The sequence below is a fragment of the Pelodiscus sinensis genome, chromosome 2 (genome assembly GCF_049634645.1).
Source record: "Pelodiscus sinensis isolate JC-2024 chromosome 2, ASM4963464v1, whole genome shotgun sequence".
Taxonomy (NCBI): domain Eukaryota; kingdom Metazoa; phylum Chordata; order Testudines; family Trionychidae; genus Pelodiscus; species Pelodiscus sinensis.
The window spans coordinates 75845911-75864230 of NC_134712.1; the positions used below are offsets into that span (position 1 = coordinate 75845911).

The 18320-nt window shown below is 44.3% G+C and overlaps 1 long non-coding RNA gene across 1 annotated transcript; it reads right to left on the minus strand.

Annotated features, from left to right (window-relative positions):
• Positions 1-4508: 4508 nt before the first annotated feature.
• LOC142826731 (uncharacterized) lies at positions 4509-11600 on the minus strand. The gene is made up of 3 exons (XR_012900945.1): positions 11137-11600; positions 6155-6236; positions 4509-4726 (listed from the first exon to the last, which is right to left on the minus strand). It is a non-coding gene; the product is annotated as an uncharacterized LOC142826731 (long non-coding RNA).
• Between the last annotated feature and the right edge of the window lie 6720 nt (positions 11601-18320).

The window sequence follows — 18320 nt, forward strand, 5'->3', positions numbered from 1 at the left end:
CACCTGCATCCTACTTCAGAAGACATTCAAATCTGCACTTGAAAGAGAATCCTCTGAACTGGTATTCATGCTAAAATTCGACACTCTCCGCGGGGGGCTGAACAAAGACTCCATCTATCTTACCCATTACAAAGATAGCTTCCCCAGTTATCACCTCTAATACTATTAACTCACAGACTGCAGAGGGGTGCAGTCTTGACATACCCAGTCTGTCAGTTTGAAAGTATTGCCTTCCCAATTAGATTGCGGTTGGGTGCAGAATCATGCTGGTTTTGCAGTTCCTCTACCTTCATTTGACCTTCAAGATCATCTGCAGTGCAATCAGTTAAGCACCAAAGTCAGAGCAGACTCAAGCAAGCCTTGTTTACACAAGTTTCTTGTGCTTGAAACCTTAGCAGCAAAAAAGCATTTGGAGAAAGCGGTGAAGCAGTGAGAGTTGACAGTTTCCCCTAAGTGAGAACCTTTCCAACCTTTCTAGCAGAACGGAGGAGAAATCAGTACACACTTGATGCTCTTGTGGCATTGCCTTTGTTATGAGTCTGAGACAGATGTGTTAGGACGTGCAGTTGTGCATAGGTAAAAGAATCGTGGGACCTTTCTTGTATATTCAGGGCCCACTCATCTTCTACCCCTGAAACCAATGTTATTTAACTTTGCCTCTTTCCCATTCCAAAAGACAGATGCATTTACCTACACCAATCTCCATGCAGCCAGAGAGCAAGACAAACAGCGATAAAAAGAAACAGTTTAATTCTGGGTCATGCACCACTGCTGCTTACAGCTTGCAATGGCTAGCAATCCAGAATTTCATAGCAGAAGTTGATGGAAAGACCTGAGCAAAAAGGAGTATCAGGCAGCTCCTCTGTAACTGTAGCCAGATTCATATTCATGCATATTTCTGTAAGGAGTGAAAGGGGTTGTTGCTGTTATCTGGAGAGCAGCTTCCAGCTTCCAAAGGTTTTTTTGCCTGGTGCAAAGCATACTAGCATGCCAGAGAAATGGAGTTCAGAGATGGTGATTCATCCTGAAAGTAATCTAGGGGACAGTATGAGTTAGGGGTGTTCTCTTGTCAGCTCATCCCAGAAGATGGGCAAGTTACAATCATATGGAAACGGTTATATTAGCCCAGCGGAGATATTACAGGGGTGTAGATTGTTCCTCTTTCTGTCAGATATGGCTGTTGCATCCAGCTCTTTGCTGCTAGCCATAGATGAAAGACCATTGTTCTGATGACTGACACAAGCTCAGATTTCCACAGATGTGGCGCAACTTAAAACAAAGGCAGGGTCAAGGAATGAACAACTCCACCCCTCCCCCAATAAAAAATTTGGAAATTTTGGGGGCAAAAGTTCATATTTCCCGAGAGATTCTGAACAGTTACATAAGGCAGCAGAAAAGAAACATTGAACAATGAGTCAGACAGCACAGAGGCAAGTCCCATGCCGGAAGCTGAGCAGCAAGTCCCAGATGGATGGAAGGCTAACAGTCTGACCAGCATTACGAGTTCCAACAACAACAAAAATCACAGGGTGGACCAAAAATTATGAGCTTGGTTCATCAGTCCTGAGAGCTCTTAAAACCCCCTTTCCCTTTTGATTAGCTTTCTGAACATTGAGCTCTCATGAGGAGTGACCTTTTCTGCATGTGCAAGCAGTCCCAGAAACTCAGCCGGAAATACACCACACACTGTACATGTCTGTTGAGGGGCTGGTTCTGCCTTTATCTCTGTCAGTTGGGAAAAGCATTCCCAGCACTTCCCGTTTGCCCAGCAGCTCTTTCCGGGCTGCACCCCTGTGGCTGCAGCTCCCTACTCACCACCTCACACACTGTCTTTGACCCAGTATGTGAGGGGCTGCTTCTCCCTTCAGGATACTATCCTCACTCCCTCCACCTATACTGCCCCTGCCTCCTCTCCTGCCCCATATAGGATCCCAGAAGCAGTGGAGGAGAGGGAAGGTGCGGTTGAGCTGGAGGGAGGATGCACATGGTCCCTCCTTTCTCCCCCTCCCCAATGAACCTTTGCTCCTCCCCAGTGTAGCACCCTCTGGAGACTGAATGGGACCAGCTAGATGTTGCCTCAAGTCTTGCAGCTTTCTAGCTCTGCAGCAGGGAGACTCACTAGCTCTACAGCAGCCTCTGGCGGTGGAAGCCTGCACTGCCACCCACCCCCAGAAGCTCAGGTTACCAGTGACATCTAGTGGCAGAAAGAAGAACTGCAGCATCAGTAACAGCCCAGTGTGGAATTCTGAGCCACCCTGAAGTTTCTTCTGGCGGAGGGAAGTAAGCCTCTCTCAAATGACAGCATGTGGGAGTGTGTTATATAAATTGGCTTCACTAACCCAGTGTTGCCAGCACCAAGAGGTGACTGGTAGGAAGTGTGACAGCTGTTTCTAGAGACTGTTCAGCATTCACAATGTTCAGCATTGTCTTCCATTTAAGGTTCACATTTAAAATGTCCATCTTGCTTGGTGGAAAAACGCAAATGGAAAGGCAAACCAAGCAGAACTATGCCCCCAGGGGCTGGCCTCTTGATCTAATCTAAAGTAATATTAAAACTGACCTGCTGTTTCTAATTACTTACTGAGCATAGTCCCTTTAAGGTTGTGCCCCAAAGGCCTGGCAGTCTAAATCAAACACAGACAATACATACACAGGTGGGAGATCCTGGCTGGAGGTAAGGTAGATATCTCGAAGAGATCATCACTAACTGCCTTCCTGGGAGAAATGCATTCTAAGGAAGGCACGTAAGAGACAAGCAGGAGGTTTTCTGGGGTTTTGGGTTTGGGGGTTGTTTGTTTTGGGGAGTGCATTTGTTGTTTTTTGTTTGTTTTGGGGGGGTGAATGAGGGAAAGAAGGTAGTTTCGGATGGCAGGGATGACACTGAGGAAACTGGGTGTGGAAACTTATGCAAAAGAGGCAGAAATAAGGAAGCTAAACTTGGGAAGAATTGAGGATGGAATTAAAGTAGGTATGTAGATGAGGTTACAGTAATGAAGGGCCTTACAAGTGGGGCACAAGATGAGGAAAGTGGGAGCAAGTTCCTATTTGCACTTCCTCTGAATAAATATCTTTAGCAAGTTAAACACCTTAGGCTAGATTTTCAAAAGTGCTCTATTCCAAAGCAGGCATCTATAGGAACTCAGCATCCAGCACTTCTCATCGAGGACACTCAGGGTTCATCTACGCAGCAGGGCTTAACTTGAAATAAGCTATGCAAATTGAGCTACATCAATTACGTAGCTTATTTCAAAATAGCTCATTTTGTAATTGGGAGCATCTACACAGCACTTATTTTGAAATAGAGCACTCTTCCTCTGACTTCCCTTACTCCTCGTACAATGAGAGTTACAGGAGTCAGGGTAAGAAGTCCTCCAGCTTGACAGTATTTCAACATTATTTTGAAATAACTACCTACTGTGTAGACACAGACTAAGTTATTCTGAAATAACACTAGTTATTTTGAAATGACTTTGCAGTGTAGACATACTCTAAGAGGTGCTGGCTGTTGAGCTCTGTTGGAAATCTGTCCAGATAACTCTGAGCAGCAACTAGTTGGTTGCCTAAGCTAACTGGGAGGCAGTACACCTTGTCCTTAACAAAACCTGTTAGAAAACCTGTTCAGTCTTTAAAAAAGATGGAAAAGAAAAAAAGTATTAATATTTTGATGACATTTATCTTACGGCAGCCAAATTCTGCTGTGAATTATATTTACAAAGAAATACAGTTAGCAACTTTGTTTGCTTTTTGTTTTGATTGCAGACATGCCAAGAGGTAAAGGTGGCCTGGACTGATTCCCTGTTGCATTCCTAAATACTGCTGCACAATAACATTCCTCTATTCATTGGTTACCTAGATACAGTCTTATGAATGGTGGTGAGTTTTTGAAGAGCTCTGATGTAGCTTTAGAGTTTTCCTATTGAATACCCTGCTCACAAACACCTCTTCCCCAAGTGTGACTGCTTCATCAGCACTGCCCTGACTGTGTATGAATCATGGACATAATAAATAACAAGCACTCTGTTTTTCACAGATGTAATTATGCTATCAAATTTGTTTGTATCACTAGTTAGTAGATTAAAAGCTCCCCTTTCATCCCCCATCCATGGTATGCATGCTGTCATACTGTCCGGAGAGCTCACAACCATGAGTGCCAACCTCAGAATAGACTGTCGAAAGCAAGGCAGATACCCCAAACTGGTGGTATATTCCGTAATTAGATCTCACTAACCATACTTAATATGAAACACCAAAGTATTACAAGACTCTTATAGTGGAATCAGAGTCAGTCTTGCCTTCCAGATAAGATGGACTATGTGAAAAATGGCCACTTACACCCCAGTGAAAAATGGCCACTTACATTCCAGATTACTCCCAGTCCTGACAGACCAGGCAGTCACTGAAATCAAGTTGCATCCTTGACCTTGCACTAAAGACAACACCGGCTGTCAATTCTATAGTTAATTGACTAAAGGTTTATTAGCTATGAAAAGAAATGAAAATTACTGAGAGATTAAACCAGGTAAAATATATGTACAGATGAGTCACAGTCTATCATTCTAAATGGTAGCAGAGATGTAGTAATCTGTTGGTTTCCCAAATGTCTCTCAGGACTACCCAGAATAACTCAAGGGATCTTAGTTTTCTTGTTCTGTTGTTCTTCCTTTTTAGAATCCAAAACAGTCCAGAGATGAAGAATTTCTTTTTGTGTCCATACTTACATCTTGTCCTAGAAAACAAGCTGAGGTAAATAGGATGAAGTTTAATAAGGACAAGTGCAAAGTACTCCACTTGGAAAGGAACAATCAGTTTCACACATACAGAACGGGAAGTAACTATCTAGGAAGGAGTACTGCAGAAAGGGATCTATGGGTTATAGTGGATCACAAGCTAAATGAGTCAACAGTGTGATGCTGTTGCAAAAAAAGCAGACATGATTCTGGTCATGCATTAACATGAGTGTTGTGAGCAAGACATGAGAAGTCATTTTTCCACTGTACTCTGCACTGATTAGGCCTCAGTTGGAGTATTGTGTCCAATTCTGGGCACCACATTTCAAGAAAGATGTGGAGAAATTGGAGAAGGTCCACAGAAGAGCAACAAGAATGATTAAAGGTCTAGAACACATGATCTACGAGGAAAGACTGAAATAATTGGGCTTGTTTAATTTGGAAAGGAGAAGACTGAAAGGGGACATGATAGCGGTTTTCAGGTATCTAAAAGGGTGTCACAAGGAGGAGGGAGAAAAATTGTTCTCCTTGACCTCTGATGATAGGGCAAGAAGCAATGGGCTTAAACTGCAGCAAAGGAGGTTTAGGTTGGACATTAGGAAAAACTTCCTAACTGTCAGGGTGGTTAAACACTGGAATAAATTTCCTAATGAGGTTGTGGAATCTCCATCACAGGAGATATTTAAGAGCAGGTTAGACAGACATATACCAGGGAAGGTCTAGACGGTGCTTGGTCCTGCCATGAGGGCAGGGGACTGGACTCATTTACCTCTCAAAGTCCCTTCCAGTTCTAGTACTCTGTGATTCTAAGCTGACGGGGTCACTACCCACTGGGCTCTATCTTTGATGACAAGTGATGAGGAATGATCTCTAATCATCATACACAATGAGCCCTTGTTTTGAAATTGTCACTTTGCTGCTAAAGTTTGTCATTAGCCTTACACAAGTCTTCCTCCTTCTTTGATGGGTTATTTAGTTATGGGATGTGTACAATGTATATGTCTGCTATTGCATTATAGCAGGTACCGATAAGTGAAAACAAGGCCTATGGCATCCCATTGATTTTCATAAAGTTTAAACAGCAAATACTTTCTTATACATTTAACAATACCTTTAAGTGAATTGGCCTGACTCCCAGCTGGGAGTCTGCCAGTTCTCAGCTGATCTCTAAGCTTTGGCCAGAGCCATGGTTCACCAGCTTCCCATATGAGACACATCCTTAGAGAAATCTGGCATAATTGGCTGTGCTAGGCCACCATCATTAGCCCTTTAACTGTCAAGAAGAAAGCCACTGAACTATGCGCTGCCACTGGCCTACTTGAGATTATTGCTGAGCCTGGTTAGCAAAAGGGAAGCAGGCATGCTGGGAATGCTCACTTATGCCACCAATTTAGCACTCAAAAGCAATATAGTCATGGAGTCATTACCTGCTGAGAAAATGTCCCTAGCAGTCTCCTGAATAGTTGCCAATGCATTGGAACCCCTGTCTTTCTCTCCTTTGGCAGGATTCTGAAAAAAAACAAGAGAAGGTTTCACCTAAGATGGTCAGGCAATCCTTCACTTTTGGGAACAGTGCTGTGACCTCTCTTTCTAAGGTCTCATCTGCAAGACCCACACACAGGAAACTACATGGTACTCAGTGCAACTACCCTGAAAGGATGGATGGCTGAGTCAAACCTGTTGCAATTTGGGTTATATCCTTGTGTAACATGTAAAGTGTTCGCCTGTGTCCTTTTTATATAAAAGCATAGAGTACTCAAGGGTTGTTTGTGCAATAAGCATCCATAGTGTGTAACTATTGCTCTTTTCTTATTAATGGCTACAGTAGCTAGGAGTTGACTCAGAATAGACATTGCCCACCGATCAGATTAACTAACTGAATAAACAGCGAGAGGGAAAGGAAAGGGGGGGGGAGCTTTTGTTCCTTTCCGTTTGCATTTCTGCTGCAGTTCCAGCTGCCAGGGCTCGGGGCCAGTACTTTCTTTTCCAGACAGCCAGAAGTGCAGGCTACATGTTGTTCTTTGATTCTGAAAAGATTTAGTTCTGCTACTGGAGACAACATGTTCACACCGAGTGTAGGAGTGGCACCTTAAGGCTGTCGCATGTAACCCGTTCCTGCTCTTGTCAGGTGCAGCAGCATCTCAAGGAGTAGCCATTGCGGGAGGTTAGAAGGCAGAATGGTATCACGATTAGAGCAGGGACATGATGGAAGGCAGAAGCTCCGGCTTTATGCATTAGCCATGGTACTATGGGTTATAATGGCCCATAAATCTGTATTTACACCTTGTGCAATTAAAGCACATTTTTCCTTCTGTAAATATATTTGTCACGGGCCAGATTTCCCTCACATTTACAATTTTCATGTTATTTCACAGAAGTAGTAGAAGGGCATGAAAATGAAAACGAGGTCAAGTCCCCAGTTTTTGGCCTCCTTTTGCCACTACAGGGTATGTTTACACTCCAGTGTTATTTCAAAAGATCTTATTTCAAAATAGCTTATTTCGAAATAGCACGTCAACACTGAGTAGACACTGAATCACGTTTAAGGCTGGCCGGAACCAGTTCCAGCAGGGCACCATGTCAGGACTTACTGTGTGTGGCTGCTGCCTGAGGCTATCTGAGGTCTGTGCTTAAAGGGACTCCCCCAGACAGCCAGGTCTCAGGTTTCCCTGCTTGGTTGTCTACCTCGATGAGGGACAGCAAAGCATTTTGTCTCTGTGTGCTCTGGTTGCCCTCACTTGGGATACAACATCACTCTGCAACATGGAGCCAGAGCCACCCCTGGGCACTCTGGTGCTTCTCTTGGACATGTTGCTGCGAGCCTGGCTGCACTTTCTGCAGGCTGCCATCCGGGAGGTCCTTTGGAGGGCTGTCAGTATCGAGGAAGCCCTGTGGGAGAGCTTGCACTCTGAGGAGCACTAAGAGCCTACCTGATCTGCCCCACTGGGGGCTTGTGCCTCATTCCTCCCTCACGTCCTTCCACTTACCCCTCCTTAACCCCTCTACCTGATGTCAAATAAAATGCATGTATTTTCATGAACACAAACTCTCTTTATTTAACAAAACTGGGCCATGGAGAGAATGAAAGTCTGGTGAGAGTGGGGAAAGGAGGTGGGAGAGGGAAGGGGGAAACCGGGGAGGAGGGAGATGGAAGGGGGAAGCAAGGGGAATGGAAAGCTCAGGGCTCAGGGTTGGGGGTCTCACCAGACCAAGTTGATTTTCATGCAAACCTGCTCCTGGGTTTGCATGTGGCCTTTGGTGGCCAGGCTGGCAGCTGTCCTACCATAGACAGCTGTGTTCCTCCATCTAGTGTGGAAATTGTGGCCATTGGGGGCATCGCCCCCAAACCTGAATAAGGTTCATGATCTCTACCCTAGACCAGGAAGGCACCTGCCTTCTCTGGGTCCTGGCAGGCTCCTGGGAGCTGGCAGACTGCTCCTGGGCAGTGGTGGAGGGCTGGTTGCCAGTGGCTTGCTGGATCATGTTTTGCAGCCACTGGGTCAGGGGCAGTGACTGCTGGCTCTGGGCTGGCAGACTTGGAGTTGGCACAGGCACTGAGCCAGAGTCTACCCCTTTAAGGGCTTTGGGGATGGGGGGAGGGAGAGGAGTGTTCTTGGTAGAGGCTGGAGTGGCCACCAGGGCACCCTGGGAAGGCTGGAGGCCCCCTATTTTGAAATAAGTGTCTATACAGCACTTATTTCGAAATAGCTATTTCAAATTTGGCATTATTCCTCGTAGAATGAGGTTTACCAAATTCAAAATAAGCGCACCGCTATTTCAAATTAATTTTGAAATAGCGGTTTGGTTGTGTAGACACTAAGGGTATGTCTACACTACCCCGCTAGTTCGAACTAGCGGGGTAATGTAGGCATACTGCACTTGCAAATGAAGCCCGGGATTTGAATTTCCCGGGCTTCATTTGCATAAACTGGGCGCCGCCATTTTTAAATCCCTGCTCGTTCGAACCCCGTGCCGCGCGGCTACACGCGGCATGAACTAGGTAGTTCGGACTAGGCTTCCTAGTCCGAACTACCGTTACTCCTCATTCCACGAGGAGGGATTTAAAAATGGAGGAGTAACGGTAGTTTGGACTAGGAAGCCTAGTCCGAACTACCTAGTTTGTGCCGCGTGTGGCCGCGCGGCACGGGGTTCGAACGAGCAGAGATTTAAAAATGGCGGCGCCCAGTTTACCCTTTGAAAGTTATTTTGAAATAAGGGCTGTTATTTCGAAATAACTTTTCTGTGTAGACATACCCACAGGGTTCAATATCTTACCTCTCCCACAATTATTACATCTCGACATGGGCCTGAACAGCAAAGTTCAGATTTATACTTTTCAGTATTGATTATGTCCAGAGGTTGGGTTTAAACTTCGATCTGGAGTCAAACTTTTCTTAATCTATCCTCTGTGTTTCTAATGCACCCGTCCCTGTATTAGGTAGATGATGTTCCTAAATTCAAGAATCTTTATTTCTGCAGTTCTGATTCAGGCCCAGCTGTAATTTTAATGGTGGTGAAAAGGACCTAGAATACAGCAACATTAACTCAATTGTAAATGTGCAGAGTTTTAATTCAGGGGAAAAGGGAGGCCAAACATTTAACAATGGATCATTGTAGAACCCAAACAATAATTTTTCCCTTATACCGTAACACATCAGGACTTTGTCCTATCAGATCTCACAACCAGGAAAAGTCATGCTTGATCACTAAGGGTAAGTCTACACTACAGAGTTTTGTCGGAAAAACGCCCATTTTTCCAAAAAAACTTGAGGCATGTCCATACTACAATTGTGTTCTTCAGCAAGAAAATCGAAAAAACAGAGGGTTTTTTCCAGCATTGGTAATCCTCATTCTACAAGGAAGAAGCCTTTTTCAAAAGAGCTCTTTCAGAAAAAAGCGTGCGTGGACAGGGAAGAGGGAGTTCTTTTGGAAGAAGAAGAAAGAGGAAAAAGCACAGGTGCCCTGGTGGCCATTCCATCCATAGCAATCACAGCTTACATGCAAGAGAGCGTCCATTCAGTCTGGATACTCTTTCGAAAAAGCAGATTACTTTTTCGATGTACTTTTGCAATGTGGACACTCTTTCGGAAGAAGTTTTTTCGGAAGTTCTCTTCCGAAAAAAGCTTCTTCTGAAAGAAGCCTGTAGTCTAGACACAGCCTAAATTGTCTGGAGGGCCACAAAGAAACAAAATTAGTGCACCCAGTGTAACAGAAGAGATGTCCACACAGCACTGTGCTATTCAATCTATGCTGAGAAGAGAGGCTTCCAGTTGATTGTATGAGGTAAGGGCTAAATTTTGAAATCCAAACTCTCTTTCTGCACCTGTAAATTATGCCCACATTAATGATGCCTTCCACTTTACACATACAATTTTATTTGGGTACAAATTAATGTCATTCATACATTTAACTGCCTAATGTCTGGATACATCAGTGTCACCAACCACATCTGCATATAAGTGACCCTATGAAATTGTGAGCACAGTAAGAGAAGTGAGATTGTGAGCCCATTACAGATCAAAACATCACCACTTGAAGTGCATGTGCCTCTAGGGTAGAAGGCATTTTCTAGTATTATCCCACAGAAACACTGCACAAGACTGCAGGAGACAAATTGAAGAATACAGTATCCACTCAAACATGCTAGGGGTCTTGCAAGCAGATAATAGTTTTATTTTTAGCTTGTTTTCTGAGCCTGATTGAGTTTTCAACAAGATCATCATGTAGAGGTTCTGTCCTCTGTTGCAATGTGTGTTTTAATTGTACATTTTGCCATGTTGTTAGTTAATGAGTTGTTAATAAATGAGTGATTGTTTATGTAAATTAGGAGTGGCAAAAGTTTACATACCTAGCAGTTAACTTAGTACTTAACTTAGTAACTTAAGTACTAGAAGACTTAACCAGTGTTGCCCGGGTCCAGCCCAGAGTGTGGGTAAGGCCATGCACCCTGCCTTCCAGCTTTTCCCCAGGTCAGCCCAGAGGAGAGGGGAGGCATGTACCTGACTGCCTGTTTCTTCCCAGTGCTGGCTGGGGGGAAAGGTGTGCACCCTGACTGCTAGCTTTGCCCCAGACCCAGCCTCGGGATGGAGGGGCCAGTCTGGGGGAAGAAGGTGTGGGCTGTGGAGGTCACCCGCCAGCACTCGCTACATGCAGCCCGACGTGGGGGGTGCTGTGCAGGCCAGCCAGCAGTTGCTCCCTGGGCAGGCCAGGGTGTCATGTGCTGACAGCCAATCGGTTCTCACCGGGGGCTTGCTGCCCACCCCATCCCTCCCCGTGATCACTCCACAGCATAACCATCCCTCCTTCCAGACCCCTCCCTTTCCATTTTATTAAAAACAATCAAATGCCAGGTACAGCCCATACCAAACCCTGACCTTATTTTAAGTTAGGATAAGAAGAAGCTACATACCAATTTTGGTGGTTGAAGCTCTTATCATTTAGGAGGAGTTCTTGAACAAACAGACTCAGCGACAGACAGACAGACACACACACATTTCTAAAATATATAGATAGACATTTTTAGTTATTCATCACTTTTGTATATGAGCATCTCAGATAATGAATTTAGCCCTGCAACACCCTAGCAAGATAATTATTACTTTCTTTCGCACAGGGGAAATTGAGGCTCAGAGAGATTTAAACCACTTGCCTGGGATCACTCAGTAAGCTTACCCTACCACCTCAAGATATCTTGGGTCTGTTTTTCAGCTGTACTGGTGTAAATTCCACTTCATGTCCTGGTCATGCTATCTCAGCTGTATACAAGAACCTGAGTAAAAATGAGCACTCTGGCCTTAGAAATAACCTGTGCAAGGATCTCTACAGATCTTCAGACATATGTAGGTGCCTACCTCCCATTTAAATCCATGTAAGGTGGGCTCCTGTATCTTTGAGGAGCTGTGCCTAAGCATCTTGTTAGAGGTATGTGCTTTTTGCTTCTGTTATTGACCATATAAAATGCATTGCAGCTGATGTCTGAAAGTAAAGGGAAGCAGAGAAGAGTTAATCTCACGTATAGTTTAAATTACAGTGAAATAACCTATAACAATACAATATTACAAACCCTATGTAGAGGTAATGTTTAGGAAGCTGTCAGGTTTTTTACTGAGTGTCATGCCCATCAGTGTTGCAGGATGTGACATTTTCACCTGCCCTTAGTGTGAAGAAGTCTGCTGGGTATGGGTGGCAGGTATGAGACAAGGGGAAGCAATGCCTCTCCTGGGTCTTAGTGCTCAACCGCTTCCCTCTTCCTATCCTTGTTCTGACAGACTTAAAAAAAACAACAAATAGTCTGGTAGCACTTTAAAGACTAACACGGCTACATTTCTATCACTATAAAACATGTAGATAGTTTCATGAGCTTTCACAGGCACAGCCCACTTCTTCAGATGACAGTTCCTCAAAGCTCCCACAGCAGGCTGTTTGCACCTTGCAGACTGGTGACTCTTCTCCTAAAGTGGACCTGTAAATTTAAAAGTGCAACTTTAAAAAAACAAGAATTCCTGTGGCACCTTAGAGACTAACAAATATATATATGAGCTTCCGTGGGCAAAACCCACTTCCTCACTGCTCATTTGACGATATGGATTTTGCCCACAAAAGTTCTTGGTACTGTGTGTGTATATATATATATATATATATATTTGTTGGTCTCTAAGGTGTTTCAGGACTACTCTTTGTAACTTAAGAAACAACAAATAGTTGTACTATTAGTAGTAGTAGGTGCTACTAGTCTATTTGTTGTTTAGGTTTTTCCTGTTACAGACCCCCACTGTAACTTAAAAGTGAAAAGCTTTGCAGCTTGCTAGACCTATTAGCATAACACTGAACCTGTGAAAGAGCCATTAAGTAGTAATAAAACCATTTAACAGGCATGTGCCAACCCTACTGACAAACACTGTTGTGCATTACTATGGTACTTAGTTGAAAATTTGATTTAAATATTTCTTTAGTTTGTGTTTGATGAGTATAAAATCACATCTCTGAAAAAGTCCATGAATAGATACTTAGATGTATAATCTGAGTATTCAGATTTAGCCTTAAATGTTTGATCACTAGACACAATAGTTTTTCAAATAAATTCTTCAAAAGATGATCCTGTCCTAAAATACAAATTTTAATTTTAATTATTAGAGTACAAAAACACACACTCTACACCTGTTGAAGAAAGCCCTTAAAGGGACAACATTCATTTTCTCACAGATATCTGGACTAATGAGTTTCCCTTTTACTTCTGACTTTTTGATTAACTAGTTTTAAGAGAATCCTCCACTAAAAATCAGTACCTTACTAAGATATAAAATCCTTTGATATACCTAGAATATTTGGAAATATATATTAATATAAAAATATAGTGAAATTCCATTAACATGTTATGAAAATCGCACAAAATAAATGTTCCCTTTTTCTAAAAGCAATGAACTTTGATATGAACACACAAAACTGATCTAATTAGTTTAAAATAATGTCTTTGTTTCAATATATTTAAGTATGTAATAATCTGCAATGATCACTTTATGAAGGCTTAAAATTATATTTAAAATATAAAATCAGTTTAGAAATACTGATGAAGAAAATGTAAAACAGAGAAAGGCCGCATTATGTATTCCACAATATAATGTTGTATTTAGCAGGACAATGTGACTTGCCCTTACTACGAAGTTTTGCAAATAAATCTCTGGCAAACTTCAGTATATATCAAAAAAGTGTGACTGACATTTTTATGTTCAAATTTGTAGTGCTTTTAATTAAGTAACTTGTGCATTTCCAGTCGTCACAATGTGGCATGCAGTGGAAAACATGCTCCATTTTCTTTAGAAAGACATTTTAGAAGGGTGGGATTTTTTTTCCCAAATGTCATTTGCTACATTTGGGTTAAGGGATTTGGCTGGAATGGGTGAGCAGAGAGAAGAGGGAGATGGTGGGGGACAGATGGGACAATGGGGACAGGGCAGGGCTGGGTAGAGCAGGGGTAGAATATGGACGGGGCTTTAGACTGGGGCACTTGCCTCCCAAAGCAGCAGTTTCACCCACTACCAATGTTGCCAGGGCTCACATCCCCAATTCCACAAGGCCCGGACAACACAGACCTGCAGTTCTCTCTACAAGTTAGCGATACTTGCACTTCAACCTAGAGCCCTCTAAGAGTCCCCCTGGAGTTTCCAGCCACTGATCCACTGATCAGTGACAGAATTCACAGATTAGCTGCTCCCAATGAAACAGTGCATCCCAGTTTACAATTTGCCTTTTCATCCCCGCATCATTAGCGCACAGCTGTCAGAAATATATTTAGTGAAAATATGTAAACTTTTACTTAAGGAAGTTTACTTAAGGGATTAGAGAAGTAGCAAGTCAAAGTACAGTATTAGAAACAAAAGGTTACATTTGTAATAAAATTGTAACATGCTTTCTACAGTTGCCCTTGACTTAATTAACAAGATACTTTCTTGGCTAATGGTTAATTTCACCCAAAGTCTTTGCAGCATTTTCCAGCTACATTAGCTCTGATCCTCCTTTCATAAAACAAAACAAGCTGATAGTAGTTACCCTCGTGAAACATCCATCCCCCCAAAATCTATTGGCTGTACTTGTAACAGGACATACTCCCCTCCTGTTTTTGTTTGTTCATTCAGATCTTCTCTCCTGTGAATTGACAATCTCTTCATTGGCTTCAGGCTTAGTAATGCAAATAGATTTACATGGTAAGCCACATAATACACAGCCAGAGAGCTAAGCATCTGCTACCCTCTTCCAGAACAGAATCTGGTGGTAATATGTCTGAACTCCCATACCATAAGACATTGGTCACCAACTAGTAGATCGTGATCTACCAGTAGATCTTGGAGCCTCTGTTAGGTGATCCTGACGGGTTTTGCCAGGAAGCTATCAAGTGTCCTGTACCCACTGTCATGCTGCTCCTGCCCTTTGCCCCCCTGGGAGCCTCCTGCTTCCTGTGCAGGGTGTGGGAGGGAGAAGGGGGGATGCTGATGCTAGGGTGCCCCTCCTCCCCCCACTCCTGTACCCTGTCTCCACACAGAGAGAAGGGGGTGGAGGGAGTTTGGCAATGCAAAACTCTGTCACTCTCACGCTGTATGTGTCTCTGTCATTCTCATAAACACCCAGGCTACGTCTAGACTGGCATGATTTTCCGCAAATGCTTTTAACGGAAAAGTTTTTCCGTTAAAAGCATTTGCGGAAAAGAGCATTTAGATTGGCACGGACGCTTTTCCATGCCATTTTCACAACCGGGGCTTTTTTGCGCAAAACATTAATGCGTTGTCTAAAGTGGCCCTCTTGCGCAAAAGCATTTGCACAAGAGGGCTTTTGCCCAAACAGGAGCAGCATAGCGTTTCTGCAAGAACACTGACAATCTTACATGAGATCGTCAGTGTTCTTGCGGAAATTCAAGTGGCCAGTGTAGACAGCTGGCAAGTTTTTCCACAAAAGCAGGTGCTTTTGTGGAAAAACTTGCCAGTCTAGATGCAGCCACACTGTCCTTCACTCTCCTCTCCTGGCCCAACCCATATATGGGTTGTTGTTATTTCTTTTACTGCTTGCAAAGTGTGTTAGTTTTGGTTTTTGATTGGTTTGTGCATGTCATTTTCATTTATCTCTTATGCTTAAATTTAATTCTTTCAGGAGTGAGTTCTAAAATCTCTAATCTGTAGTGGCTGGAGTAACTATGCCCATGGAAATTGCTGCTCCTGGAAGTGGCTGACATGTCCCTGCAGCCCCTGAGAAAGAAAGCGCAGAGGGTCTTCACACGCTGTCCTTGCCTGCAGACACCACTCCTGCAGTTCCCATTTATCAGTAATGGGGAACCATGGCCACTAGAAACTGTGGGCTCAGTGCCTGTAGGTGAGAGGCAGCACATGGCATCATGGAGCCACTGCTGTACATGCCAGCTGCTTTCAGAAGCGGTGCTGGGCTAGGGTAGGAGTAAGCCTGCCTTAACCCTACTGGTCCACCATCCTGAAGTCGTCTCAGTTAAGTGGTGCCCAGCCAGAGCCTGCTTCCTGAATCCCTGACCCAGTCCTGAATTTCCTCCTCCCCAGACATGAGTCCCCCTGCTCTTTCTTAGAGCTTGCACCCTGAATCCCCTCCTGGATCCCAATTTCCCACCCTGGCTAAGCCCAGAGCCCCTCCCACACTCCGAAACCCTTGGCTCAAGACCAGAGCCTGTTCCCCAACCCTCTACACCAGCCTGGTGAAAGAGAATGAGGTTCGGGAAGGAAGGAGGGATGCAGTGAGCAGGGTGAGGCCTCGGAGAAGGGTTGGAGCAGGCGCAGGGCCTCAGAGAAGGGGAAAGAAGGAAGCTGGGCAAGGGTATTTGGGTTTGTGGTAGATCTTACATTTCACTTAAATTGAAAAAGTGATCTTGTGGTTAAAAAGGTTGGAGGCCACTGCCATAAAAGCATAATTCAGAATAGATACATAACTCCTTAGATATCATCCATACATATATCATGTAGTGATTAGGATGGCAAATGTTCATAAAGATCTCACACGTGCATTATTATGAAGGTATCAGACACAGAGGATGCCTGTAAATCCTTATTGGCCCTAAGGGGCCCCGAGGTCACATGGAGATTTGTGCATTTGCTTTGGTTTAAACCCAAAATTGCTTAGTTGGAGTTTCATATTCAAATGAATCCAAACAAAATCCGGTTGAAATGGCCACGTTTTACCTGGTTTCACATTAACACTACAGAAACTTGAGTCAGGAGCCAAAGTGTCTTGAATTTCAGAGAGATTTGGGTATATTTTTTTGACTCTGCCTATTTTAGAAATAATGGCCAGCTGCAAAATTCAAATCCCAGTTGAACTTTCATAGAGCTTGGTGACATTAAGATTTGAGCTTTAGAATCAGGCCTCCACTGTATGAATCTGAAGACTCCTCATGGTTGTTGATATATATGCATTGGAATTTATGGAAATGTCAAGTCCAAGTGTTCAAAAACCATGAATCAGCCTCCTAAAAATCATAATATAGGTTTTAAAATCATGTGATTTTTAAAGGGGATTATTTGTATTTGTCTGCTGGTTTCTGAGCCTTTAAGGTGCATAGAGTTTATATTTTCAAGCTTATTTTCTGCAACTGTAAGAGCTAGAAACTGATTTTTTTTTTCATGCATCTAATATGCTCACATATTCACTTAAGTCCAAGAGCAGGGGTGTTACGAAAAATGTCAAATACAGGCAGTCCCCGAGTTACGCGGATCTGACTTATGTCGGATCCGCAGTTACGAACGGGACCCGTCTCCCTGGTCTCCAGCAGACCAGGGAGAGGAAGCAAAGCGGCGGAGCAGGCGGGCAGCGGGCAGCGGACAGCCCAGATGCATCTGGGCTGTCCACTGCCCGCGTGCTCCGCGGCTTTGCTCTGCTTTGCTCCCCGTCTCCCTGGTCTGCAGGCCAGGGAGAAGGGGAGCAAAGCAGAGCAAATCCGCGGAGCACACGGGCAGCGGACAGCCATGACGTGTCTGGGCTGTCCACTGCCCGCGTGTTCCGCGGCATGCTCCTGGTCTGCAGGCCAGGGAGAAGGGGAGCAAAGCAGAGCAAAGCCGCGGAGCCCGAGGGCAGCAGGACAGCCACGGCGCTTCTGGGCTGTCCTGCTGCCCTCGTGCTCCGTGGCTTTGCTCCAGACGCCTGTGGTACAGCAGCTGGGGCGCTGCCGGTTGGTCCCGTAGCGCTGCTCTGGGCACTACTGGACCAACCCAGCAGCACCCCAGCTGCTCTGCCCCAGGCGTCCCCAAGTCAGCCGCTGCTCAAACTGACCAGTGGCTGACTACAGGAAGCCTCTGCCCCGGGCTTCCTGGAATCAGCCGCTGATCAGTTTCAGCAGCAGCTGACTTGGGGATGCCTGGGGTTCTTAAGTTGAATCTGTATGTAAGTCAGAACTGGCGTCCAGATTCAGTCGCTGTTGAAACTGATCAGTTTCAGCAGTGGCTGAATCTGGACGCCAGTTCCGACTTACATACAGATTCAACTTAAGAACAAACCTACAGTCCCTATCTTGTACGTAACCCGGGGACTGCCTGTACTGCAAGTTTTGTGATAAAATTGCACAAGTGGGCACTGCATTTCTTCAATAGCTTTTGTTTCCACAGATTTTAATTCCAGTAATTTAAAGGTTTATGTTTTATAAACAATAGAAAATTAACATCAGAGGCAATCTGGGTGTGGGGGGGTGAGGAATGTGGGGTCACACCCTGTGCACCTCCAGTCCTGATTTGCTGCTTGTCCTCTACTGAGCATGCTCCTATGAACAGAGCATGCTCAATAATACTAATTGAAGCCATTGCACTAGGTTCTCCCGTCCACTCTTCCACTGCTAGTAGGTGTGGGTCATCTCTGACAAACACGCACAGTTTGGGCACAACAGCAAGGCTTGTTGAGCCCACTGCTTTGGAGTCAAGTCAAAGATTGCAGGCTGGGTTCAGAAGATGTATTATCCATAGAGTTGCATCTTTCATTGGCATGACAGTGGACTTTGTTGAAAACTGAACTGCTAACATAGTATTTGTTAGCCTTTGCCAGTGCTTTTTCCTGGACAGGAACAAAATACACAGTTAGCATTTGGTCTGAATGATTTTG